We start from the raw sequence: 13938 nt of genomic DNA on the forward strand, positions 1-13938 counted from the left end.
CAGAAAATCATGGATAACTTTCCTCACATTCAATAATTCACATGAGTAAAGGTTGAAATGTCTGGTCCTGTAATATTGCTGTTCACCTTATCTTCAACCAGCTGAACCTCACACTGTACCAGCAGTGTGTGCTAGTCAGCATTGCTTTGTAACTGCTTGATGTGGAATGACATCTGTCATTTCACAAAGGTGCCCTTGCAGAAGCCAACTTAATGCAGGAGAAAACAGATCACCTGTCCATCTCAAATAACAACACAGCTCCTGCCACTTCAACTATTGAGCTATATTGACATCGAGGTCAAGGAATAGTTCATTGTTGCATTCATCACACTGCTCTGATCAGATAACTTAAAGACAGCAGTTAGTAACACACAAAAAAAGGGAGAATGTTCCAGGAACAGCGGCTCAATAAACATCACTACTGCATTTTAGTGGAAATGGTTCAGCCATATTACTGGTGCTCTTTTAAATATTAAATGCAAACTGTTTTTCATGGTTGTCACCGATAATTAGCTTATGATTGAAACCTTAACACACTAAATTGGTGATTAAATCACTAGTTTTATTGAAGTATTCTTTTTTATGACATAGGAAAGGAATAAGCATTAGAGCTTTATGTTATCTTCACTTTGAAGAAATAACATTAATCATTAATCCAACTAAATTAGTGAGAGATTGAGTTTGATTGCGAGTTTTAGGAATATTACGAAATAAATCAGTCTGAAACAGGAACCAAAATCTCTATGAAGCAAAGTTCACAATGCTAACGTAATGATATGTGCCCCTCATCTGTGAAAGAGTATATTGAAGGCTATACAAAATTGATGAACAAGATAAGTCTACCCCACCCTTTGTTGACTGGGGACATCATGACCGAACACATCATCATCATTCAGGGTATCTGAGAGATAAGCGCGAGTGGCACATTAGTGTAGCTAATAAAGTCGCTGCCTCACAGCCACAGTGATCTGGATTTGATCCTGACCTCAGTAGTCTAAATGGTGAACCTAGTTCCACTATGCTATTGGCATGCAAGATTTTTAAGCCAGGACCTTCAAGAGAAATGCAAAATATATTCAAATGACTTGGAGAGGAACCTGGAGGTATGGTGCTACCATGAACTTGCAATACCTAATCTTCTTAATGATGGAGACCATGGATTGTTTAAGAAAGTTTGGCAAGTTGCTGCAGTACAATAGTTGTAACAGCTTACAGGCATACTGTACCACCTGTGAAGAGTGTGTATTTATGCACTGCTGGGTAAGTGGATGTTGAAATAGAAGTTTATCTAAAATTTGCATTTGAAGCCTTAAGGATAAATACAATTGTGGAGGATATACAAAGGCAACGCTGGATTATGGTTAAAATATCTCCTCCCTTCAACAATGTGTGGTAACAATACTCAAACTGATTGTCTATTACAGTGCCATTATGACCACTTTCTTATGCTTTTACAGTGTATCAAAAGAATGCTTGACTGTAAGTCACCAAAGTAAACCACTGTCGTGTCCTCACCCAACAATCTACCTTTCATCATATGATAACTCGACAAAATTACGAAGTAAACTGAAAGTACCAGTCGCACCTGTACCTATCTGAGAATAATTGTAACATACTTCACAAAGAATACATGGAGTTCTCACCTCCAATTGTGAACAGTTATGGCCCTTGCCTGCCCAAGGGTGATTATAGTACAAGAATACCCTGGGTTGCAGAAGACCTTACTTATGGAAATACAAAGTTACACAAATTCAGGGTAATAATAACAATAAAACATTTTGTGGTTTCATTAGCAAATGGATACAGTGTAAATTTCATTAGTTTAATTATGGGCAAGTGTTATGGTGAATATTCGAAGAAATGAAAGAATTTTAGGAAGTGTATGCAAAGCGATATAATTTTGGGTAGCTATAGAAAGCGCATGTTTCTGACAAAGAAAAATTGGCTTGCTGACAGTTCTCAGGAACAGAACCCTTATGTAACCCAGGGACTGCCTTTATTCCTTGCAATGAATACAAGTAAATGGAATTGACCGATAATATTTGTAATATCTGCCCTCATCTGAGTGTGGAAGAAGGCTAAGTCACTGAAGTTAAAATTCCAGATGAACCAGGATCTAACACAAAGCTGGATCAGCTACTCGGGGCAAAATATCTAACTTTTAGTTAAATGTGTCTAAATTGATTGTACCTTGACTGTAAATAATTGCAGCATATTTAACAGAGAATAGTTGTGGTGCCCCTACCAGCATTGCAATCAGCCAACACAGCAAGATGAGAGATTGAATCTGGGACCTTGTTACTTGATAATGGCTCAGAGCCATATTATTCAATGAATTTACCCACTGCGCGAGTGGAAAACTGGGGGAGCAGAAGTAAATAATCCTTAATAGAATATAAAGAGCCTCTGGAATTTCTGATGATTTATCCTTATTTGGTGGACAAAAATGATGCTGGAGAAACTCAGCGGGTTAGGTAGCATCTATGGAGAAAAGGAGTAGGCGACGTTTTGGGTCGAGACCCTGCTTCAGACTGATGTCGGGGGAGGGGGGCGGGATAAAGAAAGGAAGAGGCGGAGACAGTGGGCTATGTGGGAGAGCTGGGAAGGGAGTGGGGAAGGAGGGAGAAACCTAGGTACTCACCAGTTCCCAACCTTTATCCTACAAAGTGGCTCAATTGTATTATCTTATTTACATTTCCCTTTGGATTCCTATTCAAGAATGAAGCAGTCAGCAATAGATTTGGTGACAAAATCCATATATGTGCAAGAACTCGCTCCAACACTATTTATTGTATGAAGATTTATTAGAATAATTAATCTCTAAGATATACGAAGTGACACTCTCTAAATTATTCAAAAATAAATATGTCTAGGTTATCACATCAATATATTTCAATAATCAGAGTCGTTACCATTTTGTAAATAATTCATTTGCATTACATTCGGCAACTATAATAATGCTTACTTTACATGAATGCACCGTGTAAAATTAAATTAGCTCCAACCCAAATAAGGACTACAACAATGTTTATGTTCCATTAAATTTGATTTACTTGTGCTCTCCAAATGGCTGTGATTATCTAACATTATCATACTCTGGATACTGTAGATTTAAATCAATTTAATGCAATAATCATGCAATCATAAAACACAGCAGCACCATTCTTAATCTAGCAATATTAAGCAAACACATGTTGTAACTATTTTCACCAACTGCAACTCCAACAAATGAAGAGAAATATGTCGGACATCTGATGATATTTTAATCGGCAGATGACCAAGTCAGTTTAAAATGTGAGGTTTTTTCCTATGGAATATGCGTTTGCAAAACGAAGGTACATTCCCATGTCAGCTTTGCCACCACTTTTGGTTTTGAAGCAAAGTTAAAAATATTGTATTAGCGAAGGTAATGGTAGAGCTCATCGATGGCCCAAGGGATGTACGTAAGCAGGTAAGAGACGGTGGTTTCCAGAGGTCAGGTCTCAAAGTAATTCCAGTGGTTAATAACCACACAGTGAAACTGGATATGTATTGATGTTACAGCAACATGATGTCTGAAGAATGGCCTCGACCCAAAACGTCACCCATTCCTTTTATCCAGAGATGCTGCCTGTCCCACGGAGTTACTCCAGCATTTTGTGTCTATGACCTCAGCAAAGAAATCCCCACCAGACCAGCTTTTGGCAACTGGAAGGACTTTAAGAAAAATGGATTCTGACATCAATAGACTGTGTGCAGCCTTAGAAATGCAATGTTTCATGAAACACTGTTATCAAAACAGTTGTATGATTTTTTGCATATTATTTATCCAAAGGTGATACTTTCCCCCATTCTATTGAGTGCTATGTTGTGCTCTGTCTGGTTAATGCATTTTGTCTAATTCCCTGCAGAAGCCAACTATTCTCTTTTGTAATTTGTTGCCAAAGTTCAAAGAATTTCACGAATGGAAAAGACTATTCTATTCAATGGGCTCATTGAGTTATTCATAACACTTCTTTTTTTCCCCTCACACCAAGATCTATTCATGTACTTCCGGAAAGAATGAGTAAATTATTACTCTATTTTATGAATTTATCTATGTAACCCATACTGGGAAGCAATTAAAAAAAACACTATCTAATTGCAAGTTTAACATGATCACTGAAGCGCAGTGAGTACAACAATGTGAGTACAATTTATCATGAATACAATTTTACTCACGAGTACTGTGTGTATTTCCTCTTCAAGATATTGCTTGTTTCTGAACATCAGGGATGTGATGATGAAGAAAGCTGCTATTATTCCTCATCCTGCAGCTATGTGTTTGTTTGGTTTTAGTCAGTTTATTGTCATGTGTAGCGGGGTACAGTGAAAAGCTTCTCTTGTGTGCGAACCAGTCAGAGGAAAGGCTATACATGATTACAATCAGCTGCCCATGGTGCTTATTGGTCACATGCATCAATGACTTACCTGCTACAGTTTGCGATCATTCCTTCAGAGCAGGTAATGTAAAGGTTTCCTTATATGTGCGATCATCTCTTACCCTTATCGTTTGGTTTAGATCCCCTTTACATCCCCTCCATCCAATTCTCAAATGTGTTGTATTTTTTTATGACCTAATTTTTTCAATTGTTCCTAGAACCACGTAATGACATCATATTTGCATCTCCATTCTCACCATTTTCTATTGTTTCTCAGTTTCAGTTCAGTTCAGGTTTAGTTTATTGTCATGTGTACCGCCATCATGGAGCTTCAGTACGTGGATGACTGCGCCATTGCAGCACATTCTGCAGAAGACCTCCAGGGCATCCTGAATGCCTTTGCCAAGGCATACAGAGCATTGAGCCTAGCCTTAAATATCAAGAAGATTCAGGTCCTACATCAACCTCCACCCAACCAGCCGTCAACCCAGCTCACGATAAAAGTGGACGACACCACTCTTGAAAACGTGACCACTTCCCCAACCTTGGCAGCATTCTTTCCTCAAAAGCTGGCATCGACTCTGAGGTCAACCATCACCTGAGTTGTGCCAGTGGAGCCTACGCCAGACTCAGGAAAAGAGTCTTTGAAGACCGAGACCTAAAGGCTCAAAGAAAACCGCTAGTCTACAGAGCTGATGTCCTCTCCACCCTGTTGTATGGAGCCGAGTCATGGATCACCTACAGCAGGCACCTGAGAGCCCTGAAACAATACCATCAAAGATCCTTACGAAAGATTCAGAGAATCAGCTGGGAGGACAAACGCACCAACATCAGCATTTTCGAGGAAGCCAACATGACCAGCATCACCACCACAATAATGCAACACCAACTTTGATGGACTGGCCATGTCATCCGCATGTCCAACACACGTCTCCCTAAATAAATCCTGTACTCTCATTTGAAGGAAGGTCGGCGAGCCCCTGGCGGGCCAAAGAAATGCTTCATAGACAACGTCAAGAACAGTTTGAAGAAATTCCGCATCACATCAAGCAACTGGGAGCAGATCGCATTGGACAGGCACTCCTGGAGGAAATCCGTGCAGGAAGGAGCTGCACGTCATGAAATGGAACTACGCCATGTCGCAGAGACAGAGCGACAGCACCGTAAGGAAAGAGAGAAGGGGGCTCGATGACTACCAACCACCGCCAATCTCCACTGCCCATGTTGCACCAAGGTGTGTGGATCGCGGATCGGCCTCTACAGACATCTGCAGACCCACAAGTAGACGACCCTATGGAGAGTAGAGCACAGTCATACTCGTTTTGAGTGATGATGATGATGACCGAGGTACAGTGAAAAGCTTTGGTAGCATGCTAACCAATCTGCAGAAAGACAATACATGATTACAATCAAGCCACCCATAATGTGCAGATACATGACAAGGGAATAACGTTTAGTGTGGGGTAAAGCCTGTAATGTCCGATCTGTAATCACTAGTATTGCTGCTTGATATTATCAGACCTGTCTTTCTCTGGACTTACAATAGTGCCAATTATCCTCAATTCCTCTGTGCCAGTAAGGTTAAAAATAAATCACCCAATACTAATTAGCCCCTGTAGTCAGTAGCTACCATACCTTTAACTTTAAATCTATGAAAATACAATCTATTTTTAGACCTGGGTCCTTCCTCCTTTCACTCCTTCAGATAGCTGTGGAACAGAGGATTGAATATTGAAAGCAGATCGATGTAAATCTCCACTGTGGCATCAACTCAGTTTACGCACTTGTACAGGCCCTTGTGAATATACCTTCAGAACAGCCACACTGATGAAGCATTAGTTGAGATATTCCCATGGAAAATCACAGAATTTGGCCAGAATTTGTTAATCACCCATCAGTTTAGTTTCGTTCAGAGATGCAGCATGGCAACAGACCCTTCAGCCCACCGAATCCATGCCAACCATCGATCACCCATTCACACTAGTTAACATAGAAACATAGAAACATAGAAAATAGGTGCAGGAGTAGGCCATTCGGCCCTTCGAGCCTGCACCGCCATTCAATATGATCATGGCTGATCATCCAACTTAGTATCCTGTACCTGCCTTCTCTCCATACCCCCTGATCCCTTTAGCCACAAGGGCCACATCTAACTCCCTCTTAAATATAGCCAATGAACTGGCCTCAACTACCTTCAGTGGCAGAGAATTCCAGAGATTCACCACTCTCTGTGTGAAAAATGTTTTCCTCATCTCGGTCCTAAAAGATTTCCTCCTTATCCTTAAACTGTGGCCCCTTTTTCTGGACTTCCCCAACATCGGGAACAATCTTCCTGCATCTAGCCTGTCCAACCCTTTAAGAATTTTGTAAGTTTCTATAAGATCCCTCCTCAATCTTCTAAATTCTAGCGAGTACAAACCAAGTCTATCCAGTCTTTCTTCATATGAAAGTCCTGACATCCCAAGAATCAGTCTGGTGAATCTTCTCTGTACTCCCTCTACGGCAAGAATGTCTTTCCTCAGATTAGGAGACCAAAACTGTACGCAATACTCCAGGTGTGGTCTCACCAAGACCCTGTACAACTGCAGTAGAACCTCCCTGCTCCTATACTCAAATCCTTTTGCTATGAATGCTAACATACCATTCGCCTTCTTCACTGCCTGCTGCACCTGCATGCCTACATTTAATGACTGGTGTACCATGACACCCAGGTCTCGTTGCATCTCCCCTTTTCCTAATCGGCCACCATTCAGATAATAGTCTACTTTCCTGTTTTTGCCACCAAAGTGGATAACCTCACATTTATCCATATTATACTGCATCTGCCATGCATTTCCCACTCACCCAGCCTATCTAAGTCACCTTGCAGCCTCCTAGCATCCTCCTCACAGATAACACTGCCCCCCAGCTTCGTGTCATCTGCAAAATGGAGATGTTGCATTCAATTCCCTCGTCCAAATCATTAATATATATCGTAAATAGCTGGGATCCCAGCACTGAGCCTTGCGGTATCCCACTAGTCACTGCCTGCCATTGTGAAATGGACCCGTTTACTCCTACTCTTTGCTTCCTGTCTGCCAGCCAGTTCTCTATCCACATCAATACTGAACCCCCAATACCGTGTGCTTTAAGTTTGTATACTAATCTCTTATGTGGGTCCTTGTCGAAAGCCTTCTGAAAGTCCAGATATAACAAATCCACTGGTTCTCCCTTATCCACTCTACTAGTTACATCCTTGAAAAATTCAAGAAGATTCGTCAGACATGATTTACCTTTCATAAATCCATGCTGACTTTGTCCAATGATTTCACCACTTTCCAAATGTGCTGCTATCCCATCTTTAATAACTGATTCTAGCAGTTTCTCCACTACCGAAGTTAGACTAACAGGTCTGTAATTCCCCATTTTCTCTCTCCCTCCCTTTTTAAAAAGTGGGGTTACATTAGCTACCCTCCAATCCTCAGGAACTACTCCAGGATCTAAAGAGTTTTGAAAAATTATCACTAATGCATCCACTATTTCTGGGGCTACTTCCTTAAGTACTCTGGGATGCAGCCTATCTGGCCCTGGGCATTAATCGGCCTTTAATTACGGAGAGTCGGATTGTCAAGGAAGACTCTCTCTAACTTCTACAGGTGCACAGTCGAGAGCATACTGACCGGTTGCATCGTGACTTGGTTCGGCAATTTGAGCGCCCTGGAGAGGAAAAGACTACAAAATTAGTAAGCACTGCCCAGTCCATCATCGGCTCTGACCTTCCTTCCATCGAGGGGATTTATCGTAGTCGCTGCCTCAAAAAGGCTGGCAGTATCATCAAAGACCCACACCATCCTGGCCACACACTCATCTCCCTGCTACCTTCAGGTAGAAGGTACAGGAGCCTGAAGACTGCAACAACCAGGTTCAGGAATAGCTACTTCCCCACAGCCATCAGGCTATTAAACCTGGCTCGGACAAAACTCTGATTATTAATAACCACTTTCTGTTATTTGCACTTTACCAGTTTATTTATTCATGTGTGTATATATTTATATCATGGTATATGGACACATTTATCTGTTTTGTAGTAAATGCCTACTATTTTCTGTGTGCTTAAGCAAAGCAAGAATTTCATTGTCCTATACAGGGACACATGACAATAAACTCACTTGAACTTGAACTCAATTTACCTAACACCACTTCCCGGCTAACCTGGATTTCACTCAGTTCCTCCATCTTATGACCCCCGGTCCCCTGCTATTTCCGGCAGATTATTTATGTCTTCCTTAGTGAAGACAGAACCAAAGTAGTTATTCAATTGGTCTGCCATGTCCTTGTTCCCCATGATCAATTCACCTGTTTCTGACTGCAAGGGACCTACATTTGTTTTAACTAATCTTTTTCTCTTCACATATCTATAAAAACTTGTGCAGTCAGTTTTTATGTTCCCTGCCAGTTTTCTTTCATAATCTATTTTCCCTTTCCTAATTAAGCCCTTTGTCCTCCTCTGCTGGTCTCTGAATTTCTCCCAGTCCTCCGGTAGGCTGCTTTTTCTGGCTAATTTCTATGCTTCATCTTTTGTTTTGATACTATCCCTGATTTCCCTTGTTATCCACGGATGCACTACCTTCCCTGATTTTTTTTTTTTGCCAAACTGTGATGAACAATTGTTGTAGTTCATCCATGCAGTCTTTAAATGCCTTCCATTGCATTTCTATGTTCTATGTTATCTCACTGTCACATCGCTCCTTACACAATAGGGGCAATTTACAGAGGACAAGTATAGAATGTGTAAACGAAAGATCCTATAACGGAGCAAGATAAACCACTCCTGCTAAATGCAATGGGCTGACATGTAGTACACAACGGAACGGAACGTGGGCCTGTTTTTCATCCATTTCCGTAACCGGACCCGACCCGACCCGACCCGACCCGACTTGCAGTGTAATTAACGTTGCGGGGGACCAGTTTGTGTTAATAAATTAAAATCCTGAAAATGAGGAGAAGAATTTTACCAAATAACTTTTATTTTTATTTGGATGTTTCCGTAACCGGCTTCCGTCTCCGCACTATTATCCTATGGGATCTTTGGTTCGGAGACAGAAGCCGGTTACGGAAATGGGGCCTTAAATTACCCATGAATCTGCCCATGACCGTACTACGTCTTTTTCGTCGAGTGGACTATCTTGCTCGCTATAGGATCTTTGGTGTAAATTCAGCACAGACAACACCCAAGGTCAGGATTGAACCCAGATCTATGCAATAGTGGCAGCAGCTCTACCAGTTGCACCATTGTGCTGCGCAGTTTACAGCCGGCTGATTCGCCTCTCCCTCTTTTCTCCGGATGACTATTTTCACACTGCAGAGTCCTGAACCACAATAGCTTAGCAATCACATGTAAGCACATGAACACTTGACACATGACATTTCACTACTTTAATGCAGCCATTAACCTGCTAATTTGTAATGGGTCAACAACCCGACTAAAAGACCAGTCTGGAAAATGACATGAGAATGCTTTAAATGTTCATCTGCTAATATCATTGAAGCAATTTCCAGACTCTAGTTCAAAAAATTATTAAAAGTACAGAGTGGGGTCTTGAAATATAAATAGAACTATTGAGTGCTTAATCTCTCAATGACAATGTTGGCCACTTCATTATTATATGGGAATTTTGTTTTCATTTTCATGTTGACTCATTAATAAATGCTCTCCAAGAAGAGGAAAGAAGGGTGGTGGGATGGATAGACACCTCTTTCTCTCATGCCATCCAGAAAAATATATTTTAAATGGCATATGATATTCTTGCCTTTGTTGATCGGGCATAAAATTCAGTAAGGCATGATGCAGGTTATAGGACTTAAGATGGACACAAAATCGCTGACATTTCGGGTCGAGACCCTTCTTCAGTCTGAAGAAGGGTCTCTACCCGAAACGTCACCCACTCCTTCTCTCCAGAGATGCTGTCTGTCTCACTGAGTTACACCATCATTTTGTGTCTATCTTCGGTATAAACCAGCATCTGCAGTTCCTTCCTACACATTTATAGGACTTAAGTTTGGGTGCATTTGAGGTATTGTAAACAATTTTGTATGCTCCATAACAAGAAGGATATTGCATCGTTGGAGAGGGTGCAGAGGAGGTTAGTCATAATGGTGCCTGGATTAGGGGGTATTAGCTACAGGGAGAGGATGGATAAATTTGAAGTGTTTTCTCTGAAACATCAGAGGTTGAGGGGAGACTTGATTAAAGTATGTAACATTATGAAAGGCATAGATAGGGTAGACAGTCAGGATGTTTTTCCCAAGATGCAAATATCAAATACTAGAGCACTTAGCTTTAAGGTGAGAGGAGATATGTAGAGCAAGTATTTTACACAAAAGGTGGTGAGTGCCTGGAACATACTGCCAGGGACAGTGGTGGAAGCCGATACAATGGTGGCATTTAAGAGACTTTTGGATAGCCACATGGATATGCAGAGAAATACTAACCTGAATTGATGTGTGATGGCAACATCGATAAGAGCAAAGTCTGACAACAGAGATTATTAGAATTTATGGGGTGCTTTCATTGCCATCAGTCACAAGCTTTTTCATCTCTGGTTTTGAATACTGGGGCTATAATTACCCATCAATGTGGAAACAGGCCCTTCTGCCCACCGAGTCCATGCTGACCAGCAATCACCCATACATACACTAGTTCTATCCTAAACACTAGGGATAATTTGCAGAAACGAATTAACCTACAAAACGTGTATGTCTTTGGAATGTGGGAGGAAACCGGAGTGCCTACAGGAATCCCGCGTGGTCACAGGGAGAACGTACAAACTACACATAGACAGCACCTGTAGTCAGGATCCAAATTGAGTCTCTGGCGCAGTAAGGCAGCAACTCCACTGCGCCACCTTTATGTGAGATAAGGAAATCTCTTGTGAGATATGTGAGATAATTGTCTCTCATTGTGGTTTTATCATCATTATATAAATGCCCAGTTCATTGATTAACAATGAAGCCTGAAACAATCATTGTGCCAAGCTCTCAGGTTATGGATGAGACTTCTGCTCATAGGGTGGACCAACTTCAAGGACATTACTAACAATGACTTGTTGAATCAACCCAACGTTTATCCTTCATTCTGTTTCATTCCATTTCTGTCCTTTGTCTCCTATTTCAGTCAAAAGGTAGCCTGGCCCACATTGTGAATAGAATGTGGAACTGCAGATTCTGATGTTGTAGCAGGCAGAGTTATGTCTCTGTGTTGTGTTTTGAAGCTGGCTGATTTGTTGAAATAATTGCCTCTTTCCATATCAAACCATGACCAAACTCGAATCAGCAAACATGTTCTGGAGGGAGTACTATGGGCTGCTGATCCCATAGCAAATAGTTTGAAACCCATCTGATTTCAGGTAAGTATATTGCTATTCCATTCATTATAGTCCCAATATTCAGGTTCAGTCTTTCAGCCAAGTATATTCTGTCAGTCAGTTTAATGGCAAGTTGTTCAGGATATTCTACAGTCTAACCACAACAGGTCTTGTAGGATTCATAACTTTTAGACATTAACATTACATAAGAACTGTTGAGGATTTTCAAACTTTTTGTTAGATCCTTTATTTACTTCTTTACACTGTTGAAATAATTTACAATACCTGCCACACCCTTTAGCTTAAAGCAGATGGTTCCGATTAGTTTTGTTCTGTCAAAGATTTACTTCAATGTCATCAGGTACCTGGACAATTTTGAGCATTTGTTTGGAATTTGTCGAGATACCAGGCAAGTAAATATTATGACTATCATAAAGGGTGATTATAGAGTGATGGGTTGTATATAGGACTAAGATATTGTATAGTATATGAGGGTTTTTTCTTTTATTTTTATTTTTTTATTTTTTGTATGGCTTTGTAAATATTTGATTAGTGTATAAATGTAAATAATTTGGTGTACATATAGCTGCTGGTGTACATATGGTGTACATATAGCTGCTAAATTTGTATAAGATAATTACAAGCAGTTGAATAAGGGGTGGGAATTAATAAGCTTTGGCTTCTTCCTGCTCCTTTTCGGACACATACGAGTTCATTTATTTATAGATATTGTTTATGACACTTTATAAATATTTTTGTTTTGTTTTTTGTATGCTGTTTCACACTTGCTTTTTATTCTTTTATTCTGTTCGAAATAAATAATAAAATAAAATAATAAATAAAAAATAAAAATCACTTTTGCCGAAGGTTTAACAACCTTAATTCGAGCAAAGGTTGTGATGAATATTGCCTTTCATCCCTCTTCAGGGTGGACTTCCAATGGCTGGCAAAGGGTCCCAAACTTACTGGTAGAGTGACATTCCAGTTATTTTAATATTGCAACATTTCCCCATTTCGCAGGTAAATGGCACTCTGGAAGAAACTTCAGTGTTGTATATCAGGAAATTACTCATTTCAGTGCCTCAAATAAGTATTTGTGACAGAGAAGAATAGAGCAAGAATCAATTAGATTAGAATTGTGATTCAAAATCACTTTTTTTCATTTGTTTGGTTCGAGTCACAGTCATACAGCATGGTAGTAGGCCTTTCAGCCCAACTTGCCCACTCCGACCAACGTCCCATTTACACCATTTCCATCTGCATGCGCTTGGCCCATATCCCTCTGAACCTATCCTATTCATGTACCTGTCTAAATGTTTCTGAAACGTCGGTACAGTACCTGCTTTATATGTTATATGAAAAGATTTCCATGATAATTGGTTTACCTGAATGAAGTAAAATGCAGCTTCCTGCACCAGGTGGAGCACAGCAGCTTCAGGTAAAGTAGAGGAAAATCAGCTCGGATTCCTGTTTCACATCAGTGTTCAGAGACTCGTGTCTTTGTGTCAAGAGGTGAAGAATTGGCATTAGTTCTTGTAATAAATATCCTGCTGCCATTGATCTGCCTTGGCCAAAAGAATAAATAATGAGCAAGGTCACCAAACTGATTCTAATGCAGAACAGGATTCTAAGTACCGCACACAGGATTTGAATCGGGTCCCACAGCAGTGTGGCCGTTTGTAAGTAGACAAAATCATGGAATGCAATCCCGAACAGGCCAACACCTAATCCGGTATGAAATTATGTTTACTTAGGTATTTTCAAATGAATACATATGAATATAAGAATATAAATTGGCCATATAACTCTCAAACCTGCACTGCCATTCATTGGAGTTAGATGCCTCAAATTCAATGTGTTCCCAAACCTCATATCATGTATTTAAAAGCGATTGCAACTACTCAATCACCAATCGTCAATGGCCCTCAAAGGTAGAAATTCCAGAATTACAACCTGTGAAAAGTAATTCCTCCTCACCTCATTGGTTCCGGATTAGATTGGGCAATGAAGACTTTGCAGAGAGATGCATTGGTGGAAAGAGCATGGTTGAAGCTGCAGAAGGATACATTCCTACTAGCAGCTCTGCCCCTCTTCTGCCCCAATATGTGGAATGCACCAATATATAGTGTAGGAAGGAACTGCAGATGCTGGTTTACACCGAAGATAGACAAAAAATGCTGGAGTAATTCAGCTGG

This window comes from Amblyraja radiata, chromosome 27 (genome assembly GCF_010909765.2).
Source record: "Amblyraja radiata isolate CabotCenter1 chromosome 27, sAmbRad1.1.pri, whole genome shotgun sequence".
Lineage (NCBI taxonomy): Eukaryota > Metazoa > Chordata > Chondrichthyes > Rajiformes > Rajidae > Amblyraja > Amblyraja radiata.